The sequence below is a fragment of the Ambystoma mexicanum genome, chromosome 9 (assembly GCF_040938575.1).
Source record: "Ambystoma mexicanum isolate Mex_15411 chromosome 9, UKY_AmexF1_1, whole genome shotgun sequence".
NCBI lineage: Eukaryota > Metazoa > Chordata > Amphibia > Caudata > Ambystomatidae > Ambystoma > Ambystoma mexicanum.
Genome location: NC_090931.1, coordinates 493,398,444 through 493,418,657, shown reverse-complemented (window position 1 = coordinate 493,418,657; position 20,214 = coordinate 493,398,444). Strand labels below are relative to the sequence as shown.

Here is a 20,214-nt window from a genome sequence, read left to right as displayed (position 1 = left end):
AAAATATACAAAACCACAGGCTGCTTTTTAGGGGGGGCTGAGGGCCACCCTAAATTGGCAGCGCATGATGTACCGCAACGGGGGGTGGCCCTCAACCCCCCCCACCCCAAATGGAGGGCCCCACCTCATGCAACCCTCCCTGGGGGCAGATATCTGCTCCTAGGAAGGGGCATCTGACCCCAGGGAGGGATGCATGAGGTGAGGCCCCCCCTATCTGCGCCCAGGGAGGGTTGCATGAGGTGGGGCCCTCCATTTGGGGTGGGGGGGGGTTGAGGGCCACCCCCGTTGCGGTACATCATGCGCTGCCAATTCAGGGTGGCCCTCAGCCCCCCCTAAAAAGCAGCCTGTGATTTTGTATATTTTTTTTTGTTTACCCAACTTTGCTTGGTGCAGATGGCCACATTAGTGTGGCTATCTGCCCCCAGGGTGCCCAAACCCTACTGCCCCATCTATTGGGGGTCCTGCCCTACCTTTTGGGGTGACCCCCCCCACCCCACCCCCAATGGCTGGGGGACACACCTCATGCAGGCCTCCCTGGGCCTCCTCCAAACGGCTGCGTGAGGTACACCCCACCTCCATTTGGGGGGAGAGGGCCACCCCAAAAGGTAGGGCAGGACCCCCAATAGATGGGGCAGTAGGGTTTGGGCACCCTGGGGGCAGATAGCCACACTAATGTGGCCATCTGCACCAAGCAAAGTTGGGTAAACAAAAAAAAATATACAAAACCACAGGCTGCTTTTTAGGGGGGGCTGAGGGCCACCCTAAATTGCCAGCGCATGATGTACCGCAACGGGGGGTGGCCCTCAACCCCCCCCCCACCCCAAATGGAGGGCCCCACCTCATGCAACCCTCCCTGGGGGCAGATATCTGCTCCTAGGAAGGGGCATCTGACCCCAGGGAGGGATGCATGAGGTGAGGCCCCCCCTATCTGCGCCCAGGGAGGGTTGCATGAGGTGGGGCCCTCCATTTGGGGTGGGGGGGGGTTGAGGGCCACCCCCTGTTGCGGTACATCATGCGCTGCCAATTCAGGGTGGCCCTCAGCCCCCCCTAAAAAGCAGCCTGTGATTTTGTATATTTTTTTTTGTTTACCCAACTTGGCTTGGTGCAGATGGGCCCATTAGTGTGGCTATCTGCCCCCAGGGTGCCCAAACCCTACTGCCCCATCTATTGGGGGGCCTGTGCCACCATTTTTGGGGGCCCTCTCCCCCCTCACCCCAAATGGCTGGGGGACACACCTCATGCAGGCCTCCCTGGGCCTCCTCCAAACGGCTGCGTGAGGTACACCCCACCTCCATTTGGGGTGAGGGGAGAGAGGGCCATCCCAAAAGGTAGGGCAGGACCCCCAATAGATGGGGCAGTAGGGTTTGGGCACCCTGGGGGCAGATAGCCACACTAATGTGGCCATCTGCACCAAGCAAAGTTGGGTAAACAAAAAAAAATATACAAAACCACAGGCTGCTTTTTAGGGGGGGCTGAGGGCCACCCTAAATTGCCAGCGCATGATGTACCGCAACGGGGGGTGGCCCTCAACCCCCCCCCCCCACCCCAAACGGAGGGCCCCACCTCATGCAACCCTCCCTGGGGGCAGATATCTGCTCCTAGGAAGGGGCATCTGACCCCAGGGAGGGATGCATGAGGTGAGGCCCCCCCTATCTGCACCCAGGGAGGGTTGCATGAGGTGGGGCCCTCCATTTGGGGTGGGGGGGGGGTTGAGGGCCACCCCCCGTTGCGGTACATCATGCGCTGCCAATTTAGGGTGCCCCTCAGCCCCCCCTAAAAAGCAGCCTGTGTTTTTGTATATTTTTTTTTGTTTACCCAACTTGGCTTGGTGCAGATGGGCCCATTAGTGTGGCTATCTGCCCCCAGGGTGCCCAAACCTTACTGCCCCATCTATTGGGGGTCCTGCCCCAGCTTTTGGGGTGCCCCCCCCACCCCACCCCCAATGGCTGGGGGACACACCTCATGCAGGCCTCCCTGGGCCTCCTCCAAACGGCTGCGTGAGGTACACCCCACCTCCATTTGGGGTGAGGGGGGAGAGGGCCACCCCAAAAGGTGGGGCTGGACCCCCAATAGATGGGGCAGTAGGGTTTGGGCACCCTGGGGGCAGATAGCCACACTAATGTGGCCATCTGCACCAAGCTAAGTTGGGTAAACAAAAAAAAATATACAAAATCACAGGCTGCTTTTTAGGGGGGGCTGAGGGCCACCCTGAATTGGCAGCGCATGATGTACCGCAACGGGGGTGGCCCTCAACCCCCCCCCACCCCAAATGGAGGGCCCCACCTCATGCAACCCTCCCTGGGCGCAGATAGGGGGGGCCTCACCTCATGCATCCCTCCCTGGGGTCAGATGCCCCTTCCTAGGAGCAGATATCTGCCCCCAGGGAGGGTTGCATGAGGTGGGGCCCTCCATTTGGGGTGGGGGGGGTTGAGGGCCACCCCCCGTTGCGGTACATCATGCGCTGCCAATTTAGGGTGGCCCTCAGCCCCCCCTAAAAAGCAGCCTGTGGTTTTGTATATTTTTTTTTGTTTACCCAACTTTGCTTGGTGCAGATGGCCACATTAGTGTGGCTATCTGCCCCCAGGGTGCCCAAACCCTACTGCCCCATCTATTGGGGGTCCTGCCCTACCTTTTGGGGTGGCCCTCTCCCCCCTCACCCCAAATGAAGGTGGGGTGTACCTCACGCAGCCGTTTGGAGGAGGCCCAGGGAGGCCTGCATGAGGTGTGTCCCCCAGCCATTGGGGGTGGGGTGGGGGGGCTCCCCAAAAGGTGGGGCAGGACCCCCAATAGATGGGGCAGTAGGGTTTGGGCACCCTGGGGGCAGATAGCCACACTAATGTGGCCATCTGCACCAAGCTAAGTTGGGTAAACAAAAAAAAATTACAAAACCACAGGCTGCTTTTTAGGGGGGGCTGAGGGCCACCCTAAATTGGCAGCGCATGATGTACCGCAACGGGGGGTGGCCCTCAACCCCCCCCCACCCCAAATGGAGGGCCCCACCTCATGCAACCCTCCCTGGGGGCAGATAGGGGGGGGCCCACCTCATGCATCCCTCCCTGGGGTCAGATGCCCCTTCCTAGGAGCAGATATCTGCCCCCAGGGAGGGTTACAAGGGGTGCCCCCTTTCTACTTTGGTTGGGGGGGCACCCGCCCCTATGGGGGGACACCCCCTCCCTTTCATTCAGTAAAAAATCCATGGTGGCTAGTGGCCCCCACCCCTTCCCCCAACCCTGTTTCCCATCATTTCATTTTTATTTTTTATTTTACATTCCCTTGGGGCAGATGGTCAGCCATCTGCCCCAGGGTTCACATACACGTGCCCCCATGCTTTGGGGTCGGGAGGGGGGAGAGGGCTGCTTACTTGAAGCAGCCCCCTTCCCACCCCCCACCTCACAAAGAGATCCATGGTGGTCTAGTGGGTTGCTGGTCACGGATCGAGCGCTCTGCGCCGATCCATGACCAGCAATGCCTCATATGTGGTGTCCTTGGAAAGGGGAGAAAGTCCCCTTTCCAGGGACACCACTTTCTGCTCAATCCCTGGTGGCCTAGTGGGCCCCAGGACCCCAAACCCCCTCCCACCTCCCCCCATCCCTCGGATTATTTTCACGTTTTCTTTTATACATTTCCCTGGGGGCAGATGGTCAGCCATCTGCCCCCAGGGTTCATTTTCATGTGTCCCCATGCTTTGGGGACCGGGGGGGGGGAGAGGGCTGCTTACCTGAAGCAGCCCCCCTCCCCCCCAACTCGCAAACAGATCCATGGTGGTTCAGTGGGTTGCTGGTCACGGATCAGCGCTCTGCGCTGATCCGTGACCAGCAATGCGGCATATGAGTGGTGTCCCTGGAAAGGGGAGAAAGTCCCCTTTCCAGGGACACCACTTTTAGGTCAATCGCTGGTGGCCCAGTGGGCCCCAGGGCCCAAAACCCCCTCCCACCTCCCTCCTTCCCTCGATTTTTTTTTTTTTTTTTTTTTTTTTTTTTTTTTTTTTCCCTCCACCCCTGGGGGCAGTGATCATCTGCCCCCAGGGGTCCCTGGCGCTGTGGCCCCATGCTTTGGGGCCACGGGGGAAGGGGGCCGCTTACCTAGTAAGCAGCCCCCCCTCCCCCACGCGTCACAAAAGGATCTTCGTTTGATCCGTGACGTTGCTGCCCGCGGATCGAGGCGCCCTGCGCCCGATCCGCGGGCAGCAAAGTCACACAATGGGTACCGTTGGAAAGGGGAGAATCTCCCCTTTCCAACGATACCCGCCTCGATCTCCGGCTTGAAATACAGCCGGAGATCGAGGCGGAACAAGAAGGGCACTCACCTTCTCTCTCCAACGCAGCAGCCGAAAATGGCTGCTGCGGTGGAATTGCTTTCCGTTTCACGCCGACGTGCGTCACGCACGTCGGCGTGAAACTGAAGGAAATCCAACCCCCGGGCAGTGAGGGGGGACCTCCCCCTCACATAGCCCGGGGGTTGGATTACAGTTTTGAGCGATCCCTGCTTTGCAGGGATCGCTCAAAACAAGGTGCCGAAAAGGACGAGCTATCTCGTCCTTGGCACTGCGTGTGCACTTCCAAGGACGAGATACCTCGTCCTTGGCACTTAAAGGGTTAATAGTGCTCCAGCTAGGCAGATGCCATGTGGGTTTATACATAAATTAATTAAACAGGTTCAAAACCCTGTATTTAATTCCATGGTAAACCTGTGAATACTACGTGCAAAATGCTATTGTGTCAAAATTCAGAAACGTGGCTGACCTTAGCCAGTAGATAAATGGCTTATTCAAACTTAAAGAGTTTGCCTTTCCACAAGCGGCTAAACCGCTATGCGTGAATTCACAAGTTAACCTGTTGCGAAAAATGACATTATATTAAAGCGTGTTGTCAGCCCGCTTGCATTTGCCACCGTAATCATTACATCTATGAAAAGCGTCCGAGTGATGATCTATCATGAGACTCCTACCTTGCGTGGAATGCTTCAGCACAGGATACGTGTCTCGCTGAGTCACGATTCTGTGTCAAACAACTTTGCTACGTAGACGTGCAGTCATGCTCAAAGTGAGGCTGCGGTTACCACAGTAATCCAATAAATCTCAAATAAAAAATAAATAATTGAGATTTATAGTTTACGATTGTTATGATTTTGCATTTAGTTATGTAATGCAATTTTTATTGTCCTTGTTTTGACTGTCACAGTGAACTCGCTTTATTTTCACTTGAAGTATATATTTTTAGGGAAGACTGTTTCTAGAATCATACACGGTCAAATAAGTGAATGACTGAAGTATGCACAATACACAATCAATTTGTACCTAGCACAGTCATACTACACATAGCTGCATTAGCTGGTGAACAAGTAACATCGATATCCATGCTTTCACCTTACATTCGCCCCTACCAAGATGGTGGAAAACACACGGACAGGCCACCATCTTGCATGAGGCATTACCGTGGTAACCGCAGCCTCACTTTGAGTATGACTGCACGTCTACTTAGCAAAGTTGTTTGACACAGAATCGTGACTCAGCAAGACACGTATCCTGTGCTGAAGCATTCCACACAAGGTAGGAGTCTCATGATAGATCATCACTCGGATGCTTTTCATAGATGTAATGATTACAGTGGCAAATGCAAGTGGGCTGACAACACGATTTAATTAATGTCATTTTTCGCAACAGTTTAACTTGTGAATCCATGCATAGCGGTTGAGCCGCTTGTGGAAAGGCAAACTCTTTAAGTTTGAATACGCCATTTATCTACTGGCTAAGGTCAGGCACTTTTCTGAATTTTGACACAATAGCATTTTGCATGTAGTATTCACGGGTTTACCATGGAATTAAATACGGGGTTTTGAACCTGTTTTAAGTAATTTATGTATAAACCCACATGGCATCTGCCTAGCTGGAGCACTATTAATATCAGACACCACAGCAATGACTGGCTAGCATTACAGTTGACATTTAAGGTGCATTTATTATGGAAGAACACACGGGAAGTTGGGCAGTGCTCAGACATAGCCTAATAACAAGAAGCTTAATACTGTAATGCTTAATGATAAATGTAAGTGAGTTGACTCTCTTTTTCCTCTCCTCCCCCCTTTTTTGTTATGTTTACGTCTCTGTGTATGTGGGACCCTGTTGATTTTCTATGCGTTATAACATGTGATGTTTCTTGTTTTTGATTTTTTCTTGATATTGGTTTTGAATTATCATTTCTCTTACTTGATTGGTCTAATTGTTACTGATATTAAATGTTTGGCTTTAATTTGTTTGATTAGATAGGCCCCGATGAAGGACTGTTGAGTCCGAAATGCATTGGCCATTTAGGGCTGTGTTGCCCGTCAGAAAAGCTATTGTTTACAGTTACTTTAAATAAATCACCAAGTTCACATAACTAATGATTCGTTGATGTGAATCCACAAAACAATATACTTTCTGTGAAACCCAATTGGGACTTAAGGGTGTGTGGCCCACACCGCAGGCAAGTTTGCCTAGGTCTTTCTTCTTTCAGTTCACTCAAAACGTGCTGACCCATGGTAGCATGATTTAGTGGGCTCCACCCCAAAACACAGCAGTATATTTATATACCTGAATTTGAAATAAGCAGCAACAAAGCGGTGCCCGCTCCAGTTTCTTGTCTCTCTCCTTGTGATACCAAGGCCCTGCCATTGGAATCAGTTGATTCCTGATAGGAGACCAGATGGCCCCTGTGACCTCTTGCTTTCTATTGCCCGTTACCTCCTTGTATTCCTGAAGTTCTGGGAAGCCCCGACTCTGTCCCTTCCTCCTAACTGGCTGTTTGGTGGAAGTTCCATATGGTAGTGTGTGGAAGTCCAGGCCAGACTGGCTGGAGCCTTCCCAATTACTGTTTGTTGTGGGTACGCCTGTGGGGTGAGACCTGGGTGAATGGAGTATGTGACGAATACGCATTCCATGTTATGGGTGTCTGGATGAAGGAGAATGGGCTGAATGCACTGTGAGCCTGATTGGCGGCCTGACTGCATGAATGCCCTTCTGAATGATTAGTTGCCTGAGTGTGACCCAGCAGAGTGCATGGGAGATCAACAGTATATCTGGGGGCCTCTCACTGATAGAAATCGTTCAGAAGCTGAAGTTGATAATTGATGCTTAACCTTGAAGCCCACTGGAAGAAGAGTTGCTGCAGCTGTCCTTCGCTAATCTGAAAGCTACATGACTGTCGAGGATCTGATCCAAGAGAGAACCTGGCTAGGGGACCTCTTCCCGAGCTATGAGGAACCATCGTGCACCAGCTGACCTTTGCCATAGCTCCCAGGAACGCAGACCCTCGAAAGGCTGCCGACCGGAGACGTGGACCGCCGCGGAATCACGAAATGAAGCGCCCAGACATTGAAGCCCATCACCGTTGATGACTGGAGCCGCAGTGCTCCTTTGCCAAATAACATCAGAAACAAGGACTCCCTTGCGCAACACCAACGACCGCTTTGTCCCCCCGGAGAAAGTCCAGGCCGCCAACGACGAGGAGAATCCACCGGTGGGTTTCCCGCAAACCCGAATACCACAGATGCTGATGACCCGACGCCCTTGCTGGGCCAAGGTTCTTCATCAACTCTTTGCGGCAATGAACGATCGTCGAGGTGCAACGCACGCCTCAGCTTGCAGGACGTTTTCGACCGATCATCAACTAGCACCGCAAGAACCGAAGCTGCTGCAGCAACAACAGTGTTCACACTTTTCTTCACTGACTCTCGACGATCCGTGGCTCCTGCCTTAAAGGGAGTGCACTCAAAAAGGGCCCATCGATGACTCCTCGAAGAACTATTCGAAACCAGGTACTTTGGGGTCGTAGAACCTTTTAGACGGAATCGAGACAATATTAAGCATAACTGGACTGGGCTTGTCAAATACGCTTTATTTACAGGTTGCCCAGGTTTGGGGGGGGAGGAGGATTGTCGCACAGAACAGTCTCTAGGTAGACGAGGGACTGTTCTGCCTCTGGTTGATTTAACTTGCTTTCTTTCTGTGTCTATCGTTGATTCATCTCATAAATCCGATTCATATGCCATTTGAACTGTTAGCAGTTGATGCATTTCAAAGGAATCGATAGTTAAGAGTGGTACCACGTAGACCTGTATATATTTGCCATTATAGTATTGCCAGAGTACAAAATGTGTTATTGTGTTTGTGTATATAACTTTGAACCTTATTTGTATAAGGACTGTTTTCACTAATATAGTGTGTGGACATGCCTTTGTGGGTGCTTGGGGACTACATTATACTTAAGAACCAGCCTGCATTACCTCGTGAGAGCTAAACCTTGATTGCTCGCCACGTTTTACCATTTAGAGAATCTTGGCGGGGTTACTGAGTGCTTCGACTCTGCCATATAGAGAGCAGAAGTGCAGATACCCCCTCCAGTCTTTACAATGCCTTTAAAGTATGTGAAATGGAAGAGAATATTGATGTGTTCTCTTTGAAACACAATTTACTTGATGTGTAAGCGCCTTCCAAATGCGCAATCAATGAATAAATTCCAACTCAAAGCTTTTCGTCTTCTCATTTTGTCACTACCATCTCTGACTGGAGACGCAACCTACTGTCGGGCTATCATTGAGGCTATCTTGAGCAAGATGGCAAACATACACCTGGCCTCGCATCCAGTGCACTTGCAATGCTGTTGCAAATATTTTGCGCACAGTACGCATGCCGCAAAGCACTGCACACAATTATCAGTTGGTATGGTCACGTATCCTGCTGCTGCAAATCGAGTTTAAACCTTGCAGACTGAGGGAAAGATCCTAGTCATTGGGTAATAACCCACCCTTTGCCTCAGGACATACAGTGGGGGACATTAGCTCACGCAATAATGACCCCTCTCTAGGTCTATAAGGGCATTAGCAGATAGTGGCAATGGCAATACAGGTTTTGCAGTTGGGGTGGTGAAGTAAATAATGTTACTTTAATACTGAAAGAGACAAAACGTGTTACTAAAAAATAAAGCCATATTTAATTTACTATTTAAATTGCAAGGGTGTCTTTATAGGGGAAGCTTTTTCATTTTACACTTGCTTGACCTGTACACATTTTAAAATGTGCATGTTTTTGGTGTAACATACAAGTAAACGGTTTCTCTGAAATGAAAGCATTTGTCCATATTTTAGCTTTAGGAAGCCCCACCAAGGGAGCAACTTCCTCTAGTTATCCTGGGTCCCTTCTGAGCAAACTGAAGCCGCATTGCTGTCACTGTTCTACTCATCTGACCCAACTTGAGCTTATGTCACTGCTATTACATGTCCAGGTACTTGTTCTATTTTGCACCTGCTACCAACAATGGGTAGTTAATACCACTACGGCTGTGCCTAGCAAATATCTTTCCCATGCCTGCACAAAACTAAACGTTTGCCATTGCTTGTTATTTATGCTTCCATTGCATTTCTCATTAAACACACACTATTTAATCTTGTATCTGTTTTTAGTGCTGAAAAAGCCCTCCAAAGTCAATTCAAGAGTAAGACATTTAATTCTACAGGACCTTATCCTGACAAAGTAAAGCCAAATCCTTGTCTAATGGGACCTGCCTTCCCACATGCATGTGTGCATGCCCATAAAGTACCCCTGACATTTCAATAGAACATTCCTTTGGGTGGCAGAAGTAAAGCAGGCATTTGGGCAAGGCCCCACACTTTTGGTAAACCTTGGACTTTAGACATCTTGGTCACCATGGTTATGATACGATAGGTAATTTATAATGCGCCTGTACACAAGGGACGACAGAAGGAGGACAAAAACGATCTTAGTATGCCTTGTGTCATTCAGCTAGTGCGAGGGGGAGGAAGTAGGTGAAGTGCCAGGGATATTGGGGGTGGATGGGATGGAGTGCGCAATGCTAACACAGTAAGTGCTGCCTGGGAGTTGTCTCAATAAGTGCAATGAGTTGGGGGACTGTAGGGTTGCAGATTCAGTCTCTAAGTGGTTGGGAGGCCCAGAGAAAGTGCAAGGGGCAACTGGACGTGCAGGAGCCTGGTCCCTTGGTTTCAGTGGGTGGCCAGGTTAGTTAGCGCGCAGACGAGAGCACCAGCAGGGGAGAGAGAAAGCGGATGCGAAAAAGAGCGTCTTGAGTTGCTTCTGAAATATTAAGATTGAGGGGAGGCAGGGAGGCTGTTTCAGAGGGAGGCCCCAGCCGAAGACCGAGATCTACACCCCACTCTCTGCCTGGAGAACCGCCTGACCCACAGATTTGGAGGTGGATGAGCGGAGGGCTCGCGAAGCAAGATGCTTAGGAAAATGCTTAGGAAAAGAAAGTTGGATGTAGTGTGGTCCCTGGCCCCAGAACACCTTGTTGATGATGCAGAGGGTCTTGAACTTGATCCTTGCAGCCACAGGGAGCCAGTGGTGAAATTTCAGTGATTGAGAGATACGATCCCTGGGCTTGAGGCCAAGGACAAGTCTTACAGTTCTGTTCTGGATTAGTTGCAAAGGGTGAAGTGTAGAGGCAGACAGATTTAGAAAGAGGCTGTTGCAGTAGTCCAGCCTATAGAGAACCAGGGCTCTGGAGACAGTGAGCTTCTGGGGGAAAGTGATAAAAGGAAGAATACCTCTGTAGTGACTTCTTTGAGACTTCAGATGTGACGAGAGAAGTAGAGCGTGGGGTCGAAGTTAACACCAAGGTTCTTTTCCTCACAGGAAGGTCAAGGTAGAGGGCCCAGGGAGGGCAGCCAGAGTGAAAGAGGGAAAACTGGAGCAGGTGTCCCAATGAGAAGGATTTCAGTCTTATTGGCATTAAGGCAGAGATCGTTGGTAGAATACCATTCTTTATTGGGTGACCGGCAGTTGGGTATGACCGAGAGCAGAAGAAGCTGAGGGGAGCTTGAAGAAGAGCAGAGTGTCATCTGCATAACACTGAAAGTTAGAACCGAAGGTAGAGATGAGGTGGGCCAGAGGTGCCAGGTAGTGGTTGGAGAGCCAGGGATCGAGGTTAGACCCCTGGGCAATACCACATGTTGAGAGAGGTGTGGTACAGAGAAAGAACCCAAGTTGGACTTGGGAGGGTCGATCAGAGAAAGGAGGTCAAACAGGCTAGGCACGTCCAGTGATTCCCAGGTTGTCAGAGACGATTGATCAGGATGGCGTGGTTGACCGTATCAAAAGCAGAGGATGGATCAAGGAGAATGAGGACAGAATTAAGGTTAGAGTTAGTTTAGAATGAAGAGCAAGTCTTAACTGGTGTTCAGGAGAGCTGTTTCCGTGCTTCTGACTGCTCTGAAACCAGACTATTGGTCGTGGAGACAACTAACAGATTCAGTATGGCGATTAAACTTGGAGATGGCCAGCTTTTCCAGGCGTTGCCCATGAAAGGAGTGATGGAGATTGGGCGGTAGTTTGCAGACAAGGAAGGATCGGCGGAGGTCTGCTTAAGGAGCGGGTGCACAAGGGAATGCTTAAGAGGGGGCAAGGGTAGGTTCCAGTGGCAAAAGAGTGATTCCAGAAATCAGCCAAGGCTGGAGCAAGGGTATCGATGTGGTCCTTGATGGTTCTGGAGGAGCAGGAGAGCACCTGCTTTGATCGGACGTGTCGAGAAACATCGTCAGGCCTGAACAACAAGGAGGAGAGACGGATGGAGAGAGGCCTGAAGTGGTAGAGGGGGGAGGAAGAGGAAAGAGTGGACAGGATGTCCTGAGATTTAGTGGTGAAATGAAGCCAGAGCCGTGCAAAGGGCCTGGGAGGTAACAGGAGAGGTGGAGACTGCAGCAGGAGTAGCCAGCTCCTTGCAGATTTTTAAAAGTTTGTCAGTGGACGCAGAGACGTGGGCTTGGATGTGGGCTCTCTTCTTGGACAGGACAGAGTCTATATTGCCTTTGGAGCAGGCGGCAAACCAATTTGTTGGAGTATGAGCCTGATGCCCTCCACATCCTCTCAGACGCCCTGAATTTGCGCTTAGGGTTGGCGAGGTTGGAATCGTACCAAGAGTTGCACTTGGATGCAGGCTTCATGACTGGGGCAAAGACATGGAGTATTCGAGATTGAGAGGTGAAGGTTGGAAAGGGCTGTGTCAGAGTGAGTCAGCTGCAGGTGTAGGAGGAGGAGAAAAATTTGCAGCAAAAGCCTCCACTGACACATGCTTCATGAGCCGGATGATTGAGAAGGTGGGTGGCAGTGCTGGGGTCAGCTTAACGTGGGGGACAGAGTAACCGGTGAGAGGATAGAAGAACTTGGTTAGTCCAGGAGAGCTGCGTGGTGAGAGGGTTGGAGAGGGGGATGTCTGATGAGATCAGAACATCCAGGGTGTGACCTGCAGGGAGTTGGGCCAGAGGAAAGAATAGAGAGAGCGACTCAGATTGTGAAAGATCCCACAGGAGGGGCTAGAAGCATCCGAGTGGATGTTGAGGTCTGAGGGGAGGTTGAGAGGTAGAGGCAAGGAGGGTGGAGTAGAGGTCAGCCCACTAGTGGGCCACCTCGCCAGACGGCGTGTAGATGGTAGCCACAGTAAGAGCTAGGCTAGGAGAGTTAGCCTGCAGACCAGGAATTCAAAGGAGGAGTAGGCCTGCGTAGGAATGATCGAAGCAGGGATCCACTCTAAGATCAGGGCCACTCCACCTCCAGAACAGTTGGTTTTGGTTTCAGAGAGCATCTTGTAGCCTTCAGGAAGGAGTGTCAAAACTTGTGACCGAGCAGGCTGTGAACCATGTCTCGTTGAGACTGATACATCCAGATCAAGCTCCTCGAGTCGGCAGGTGTCAGAGGAGTTTTTGACAGCAAAGCGAGAATTAAGAGTAGCAACGTGGAGCAGATTGCCACATCTGAAAAAATTCTGTGGAGGGAAACCGGCACGAGATATGCCCTGCGGAGGTGTTAGAGGTGCTTGTGAGTGGGCAGAGGAGGAAGGAGTCTAGGGCAGGGTAGTCCGAGAAGACTAGGGTGCCAGAGAGGTGGTGGTGGAGGAGGAAGGAGGCAGAGCAGCCAGAGAGATGAAGGTAGGAGTAGCAGGAGAAGGTAAGAAGGTGATGAGACTCGTGTAGCGACTATCAAAAAGGGGGAGATTGGATTGAGGACCCTGGACCAAGACGGTGCCATTCAAATAGACATTATTGATGGTCTTCCAGGTCTTGCACTCCCACTGAGTACCTCCATTAATGAGAGAGGAGGAAAAAGGAGAGAGTACGGAGACAATATGGGGGGCCCATAGGCCTGGAGAAGGAGCGACCAAGGGTGTCGGTGAGGATCTGTGTGGAGGAAGCACCGGTGTAGGTATTGGTGATAGGGGTTCCTGGGTTGGAGACCAAGATTTCCCTTTTTAGCTTCTTCCTACCACACTTTGTGAGAGGGATAGGAGATAGAATAGCATTTAGAGAAAATGGGGGAGAGTGAGAGCACCATGCAGGTTGCAGGGCGGAGAGTACGAGTGGGTGGCCCAAGCAGGAGGGATGGGGGGGGGGGCACGCACTAGGTGTACAAAGTGAGGGGGAAAGCAAGTGAAGTACAAAAACGCAGAACACTAGTAACCCTAGAGGGACCTAGTGGAGTAAAGCGAAATGCTGAACAAAGCAACAAATAAACCATACAATAGTCACAATACTCTAGAGCGTGAGTGCAATACAGTACAGAATATGCAACATTGGTAATGCTAGGGGACCTGGAAGAATAAGAAGAGTAATGCAAGTGATGCAACAAGTCTAAAATAATAGTCACAATACAATAGAGCATGAGAGTGCAGAGACAAAACATAAATACAATAAATTAGTTGTGTCTGAGGGGGGACCTGCAGAGGAAGGAAAAGGAGTGAGAGTGCCCAAGAAACATGGGGAAGCACACGCAAGGCCAGGGGGAGCGTGCCTTGGTTGCATGGGGGAGTGCATGTGGGGGCAGCCAAGAAGTGCGAGGAAGCCTACGTGGAACAGGCAGAAGGGACGGATGCGCAAAGTCAGGGAGTTGTATAGTGTGCAGCAATGCTACTCTTGGTTCCCCTACCTTCTTAGTTTACGTACGCAGATGGACAGATTTAGTCTGCATTCGCATCTGCGCCTCTACCCCATTGCTGCCAAACACCTGCGTCGCACAACACTGCAGCCTTGTTCTGCAAGGGCTTTGCTACAGAGGATCCGATCCTCGGTTCTTAAAGGCTCGGGAGCGTGGAAGTTGTGTTGGGTGCTAGGTTTCTTTATATTTGGCCTGAATCATGCAATATTTTTGTCTGCTTAATGTGAAAACCTTCGATGCTTGGGAAATGTTGCTCACTGTTGTGCTTTGTACAATATCCCTTTACTATGCAAGCTCCTCCTGATACTACCATCCGAAGGGATTGGTTCCTCCGACGTATTCCACATCTATGACAGGTAATCACTGCAGCTGTGCTGCTTCGGAAAATTTTCGGCTCCTGCATCGATGACATTGATATGCTGTCCTCGAGGGCCTCTGTTGAGCCGACGTCACCGGATGTTGTAAGTAGGACGCACAGCGCCCGTAGCCTCAGTTCTGTTTTTTTCGCGAAACGTGTTCGCTTTGGAGATCTCGGCGCGCCTCGGTTCTTCTGAGTTATATTCTATCGGTTCTTCGATCTTGTTCGTTTGTGAAGATATCGTGTCTTCGTCTTCCTCTACCCCGCGGTCAGGTTTCAAGAAGTGTCGGGACTGCGGTTCCAAGATGTCGCTTACGGACACGCACGACGCCTGCCTCTGGTGCCTCGGTGAGGACCACGCCACAGATGATTGTGACGATTGCCAGTCGTTAACATCGAAGGCCTTGTGGGAGCGGAAGAAGAAGCTTTCTGTCGGTAGGGTTTCCAAGCCCCGAAAGTAGAAATCCATGGGGCTTTCGACTGACGATTCGAGAGGCGTCCCTCCGTGTCGTCGGTGTAAGTCCAGGGGGTCTCGGTCCCGGAGTGGTTCCCGCCATTCCTCTGCCTCTTCGAGGTCTCCGTTCCGTCTGCGCCTTCGAAAGAAGCCGGCAGGGAACGTACTAGGGCCACTGCTCGCACGCCTTCGGGCTCGGGTGGTTGGCGGGATCATCGGGCGCCTTCGAGATCCCGATCGGACAAGGTGGATCGCTCTAGTCATGCCTGCTCCAGGTCCCGGTCCTCGATGCCCTCCAGACTGTCGGAGCCTGTGAGGTCTTAGAAGAAGACGTCGATGCCATTGGCGGCATGTCTGTCGAGGGACTCACTTGAGGCTCCGCCTCTGAGGAAGTCATCGGCGCCGAGGCCGTCGAAGGACACGCTCGGGCTCTGTCCTCGAGGCCTATGTCGAAGCCATCGGCGCCACGCTAGACGCCGCCGATTCTGTCAACGCCCTCACCGCCATTCGAGGATGCTTTATCGGAGGTACCCCGTGCATCGGTGGAAACCCTGAGGAAGGCCCTGAAGAAATCGGTGAGACCTGTCTGAGTCTTTTTCTGTGCCCTCCTCCAGGGATTTATTGCAGCCTCTGGATTATATTTCTGAGGTGGAGGAAGGGTCTGAGGAAGGTTTGGTTCCGGATGAGGTTCCTGACGAAATATTGTCTGGTCATAGCCAGATTGAAGACTTGCACGACGCCAGTGGTCTTGGTACCACCCCGGAGGTTGAGTTTGGCAGGCCTGAACCTGGTTCGCATGCTGACTCTTCTTACAGGTGGCTGATGTCGATGGTGACGGAGTACTTGGGGTGGTCTGCGCCACAAGTAGATTTTCTGCAGGATGACCTGACAGATATCTTGGACCAAGGTCCACCAACTGACCCGGTACTGCCATTCCATATGGCCTTGCAAAGAAGGGTGGCGGCGGCTTGGACTGCTCCAGAGAGTCTCCCAGCAGTGGGTAAGTCGTTGGCGAAAAAGTACCGCCCAGCCAGTGGTGACCCCAGCTACTTGTCCATGCACCCTACTCCGGAGAGTTTGGTGGTGCAGGCGGCTACGGCCCCGGCGAAACAGGCGTCGTACCCTACCATCCCTCCTGATTGGGAAGACAAACGTTTTGACGGTTGGGCGAAGAAGTCTTTTCTTCAGGGGGGTATGGCTTTGAAAGCAGCCAACTCTGTGTGTGCCTTAGCAAGTTTCACTCACACTCTGTGGAATTGTTTCATTGGCAGCTGAACATATTCCCGAAGGGGAGGAACGGGATGGCTTTATTGCCCTTGTTCAGGAGGGCAAGGATGCCATGTGTGAATCCGTTCACTCGGGTCTGGACGTGGCAGACTGTGTCAGCCGGTCCATGGCGGCGAGCACCGTGATGCGCAGATTTGCGTGGTTGCGGAAGTCGAGGTTTGCTCCGGATGTAAAAGCCCAGCATCTCAACATGCCTTTTGATGGTACCCATCTTTTTGGCAGCAAGGCTGACAAGACTTGAGAGGTTGCAGACCTCCAAAGCTGCAGCAAAGTCGTTAAGCGCTGCAGTTCGCCAACCTCCACCTTATCGTCATATATACATATACAGCAATGGAGGGGAAGTTCCTTTCGATACTACTCTACCTTTGGTAAATCGAGGGGAGTTGCAAGTCAAAGGGGCCAACGTAGGCGTACCAGAGGTGGAAAACAAGGTACTCGAGGTGCCAAGGCCGCTCGGGCAGTTGCCTCTTTGCCCTCAGGCACTACCGCAGCCGCTTCAGCTCAGTCATGAGGCCATGTCCCATGGTTCGCCGGTTGGGGGGGGAAGGCTGGCGCAGCATCTTGTAGAATGGCGTGCCATTACTTCAGATGTGTGGGTTCTGGAGATTATAGCCGACGGCTACTGTCTTCCTTTCCGGCAGAGGCCTCACGACAATCCACCAGGGAATCTCTCTTTGAAGTGTCCAGATCCGCTCCTTGTGCAGGAATTAAAATCCCTGCTGGAGAAAGGCGCCATAGAACTGGTGCCTGTAGCGGAGAGGAACAAGGGATGGTATTCCCGATATTTTTTTCTTTCGAAAAAAGACGGGCAATTGAGACCCAACATGGACTTGCGTGGTTTGAACAAGCTCCTCTGGAAGGACAAGTTCAAGATGGTTACTCTCTCTCAAGTCCTCCAGGCCCTTCAACTTCAGGACAGGTTGGTGTCTCTCAACCTCAAGGATGCTTATTTTCATGTGCCGATTCATCCCAAGCACAAGAAGTACCTGAGGTTCGCGGTTGGCGACTCGCACTTTCTGTTTTGGGTCCTGCCGTTCGGATTGACCTCTGCCCGAGGGTCTTCACCAAGCTCATGGTGGTGGTGGCAGCGTATCTCAGGAAAGGGGGGGGATTCACGTCTACCCCTACCTGGACGATTGGTTGATCAGGGCGCGCTCTCCCGAGCAAGTCCTGGATCATCTGTCAGTCACCTGCCACTCCCTTCACAGGCTGGGCTTCTCCCTCAACTTAAAGAAGTCCCACTTGACGCCAACTCAGAGGCTCCAGTACATCGGAGCAGTGCTCGACACATCCCTGGGCAGTGTTTCCCTCCCCAGGTGAGGGCTCATCACATTTGCAGATGGTGCAAAAGTTTCAACTTGCCCAGAGTCTCCCGGCGTTAGAGTTCTTGAGGTTGCTCGGCCTCATGGCATCCTCCTGGTGCCAGAGGCCAGGCTGCGGATTAGATCTCTGCAGTGGGCTCTCAAGATGCAGTGGTCGCAGTCCTCCGGCAGGATGTCGGATCCCGTTCATGTGCCGACCTTGGTCGCCCAGGATCTCCTGTGGTGGGCAGTCAAAGGTAATCTGATGAAGGGGGTTCCATTTTGGCTACCCTGGCCGGAGGTGATGATGGTGACGGACGCATCCCTCACGGGATGGGGAGCTCATGCCAACTAGTTGACAGTCAGCGGTCGTTGGTCTCTGTCGGAGTCCAGACTCCATATCAATCTGTTGGAGCTGAGTGCCATCAGGGTAGCTCTGAAGGCTTTTCTGCTGACTGTGCGAGGGAAGAATGTCCTGATTCTGACGGACAACACAGTGGCCATGCACTACCTCAACAAAAGGGGGGGGGCAGGGTCACTTCCTCTGTGCAGAGAGGCGATGCAGCTCTGGTTCTGGGCCATCCAGCAGGACATTTCGATCTCGGCAGTTCATCTGGCCAGAGACGAAAACGTGGCGGCGGACGCTCTGAGCAGGCACGGTCTCTCACGAGTGGGAGCTGGCTCAGGAGTTTCTCCTGGAGATCTTCGCCATTTGGGGGACCCCTCAAGAGGATCTCGTCGCCACCAGTGTCAACCAGAAGTGCGAAAGATTCTGCTCGTGGGAATTTCCTCCAAGAGGAGCCTTTGGGGGATGTGTTCGTAGTGGAGTGGTCCTTCCCACTGCTGCACGAGTTTCCTCCAGTCCCCGTCATTCTGCAAGTGCTGAGGACCTTATGGAGGTTCGGTTCCCGAATTATCCTCATTGTTACGGCATGGGCCCGGAGAACGTGGTACCCGGACCTTCTCGACATGTCCATCTGCCCTCCACGCAGTCTTCCCTACGAGACAATCTGCTCTCACGGCAGGGGGGGGGGGTCGGGTTCTCCATCCAGAGGTCAAGTCCCTCAACCGTCATGGTTGGCTTCTGAAAGGTTGAGGTATAAGGATTGGGACCTCCCTGAAGACATGATGGAGGTGTTGCTTTCGACCAGAAGGCCTGCAACAAAGTCCCTGTACCGTTGCCGTTGGAGAAAGTTCTGTGACTGGTGCAGGGTTAAGAATGTGGATCCCTTTTCATGTGCCATTCCTGTCGTTCTGTCTTTTTTGCTTTCGTTAGCCCACAAGGGCCTGCAAGTGGGTACCATTAAAGGTTACCTGACGGCGCTGTCCATATTTAAGCGCTCACCTGAGGAGTGTTTTTATTTTAAGATTCCTTTAATTTCGCAGTTTCTGAAATGGCTCACTGTCTTCCCACCGTCACCTTTCCAGGTGCCCGGTTGGGAGTTGAACTTGGTGCTCCATTTGAGCATTTACAATTGTTGTCCTTTGAGACTGTTGACCCTTAAAACTGTATTTTTAGTTGCAGTTACTTCTGCTCGCAGAGTGAGTGAGTTGCAGGCACTATCTGCTAAGCCACCCTTCATAAGGACAGGGTTGTCCTTAGGGTTCGTCCTTCTTTTCTTCAAAAAGTTTTGTCGGAATTTCATTTAAGCCAGAAGGTCATTCTTCCGGCGTTCTATCCTCCTCCACATCCTGGTAAGGAAGCGGAGAGGCTCTATAGGTTGGATCCTAGGAGAGCTTTAAGTTTCTACATCTCACGCATGTCCTGGGTCAGAGTGGACAGTCAACTCTTTGAAGGATACGCTGGAAGGCGTTTGGGACAAGCTGTTACTAAGCAGACTGTCTAGATGGATTATCTTGACAATTTCTGAATGTTACCGCTTGGCGGGTAAGGACCCTGCGGCAGGCTTATGGGCCCATTCTACTAGAGGTGTGGCTGCCTCTACTGCTGTGCCTAGTGGTGTTCCCATTCGTAACATTTGTGAAGCAGCCACATGGGCCTCTGTCCATACTTTTGTAAAACATTATTCCCTGGATTCTATCCATGGGTAAGATTTGGCTTTTGGCAAGGCGCACCTTTATTCTGCAATCTAATTGGGCATTCTAAATTTCTACATTCTAAATTCTTTTCCCATCTCCATACGTTGGTACTGTTCTGGGAGTCTGTCATAGATGTGGAATAAGTCGGAGGAACCAATCCCTTTGAAGAACAAGTTACTTTCTTACCTGGTAACGTTCTTTCGATGGGATGTTCCGACGACGTATTCCACATCGTTCCCTCCCAGCCTGCCCCGCTACAGAATTTCTTATGCGATTGCAGCTTACGTTTCCACAAAGCTTTGTGTTTATACTGGCAGAAGATTGGTGCCACACGTTCTGGGGGAAAAAAACTACAACTGAGGCTACGGGCGTTGTGCGTCCTACTTATAACATCCGGTGACGTCGGCTCGACGGAGGCCCTCGAGGACAGCGTATCAAAGTCATCGACGCAGATGCTGAAAATTTACTGAAGCTGCACAGCTGTAGTGATTACCTGTCATAGATGTGGAATACGTCGTCTGAACATCCCATCGAAAGAACATTACCAGGTAAGAAAGTAACTTGTTCTTCTCTAGTCTATATGTGGTTAACATGGCTACAGATGTAGGTCAAGGGAGTGCCACAGAAGATTATATGGGTAAGGGGCCCAACTACAGTGGATGTCCATGCATATATTTAGGCTTTCAACGTTGTTTTTTCTTCATTGTACAACATGGTCTGGCCCCTTCCTGTGTTTGATAAGATTTCGTCAGCAGATCAAAGCAAGCAAGATGTTTTGCTAGGAGTACAGATGTTTGTGAGTGTTTTCAAATATGACTTGGATCTGTTTGGTAAATTA

General features: G+C 51.5%; 1 protein-coding gene across 9 annotated transcripts in view; it reads left to right on the top strand.

The window, feature by feature from the left end:
* KIAA0753 (KIAA0753 ortholog) overlaps nt 1-20,214 on the top strand; it is a 1,822,630-nt gene that overhangs the window by 1,032,072 nt on the left and 770,344 nt on the right. The window lies entirely within an intron of this gene.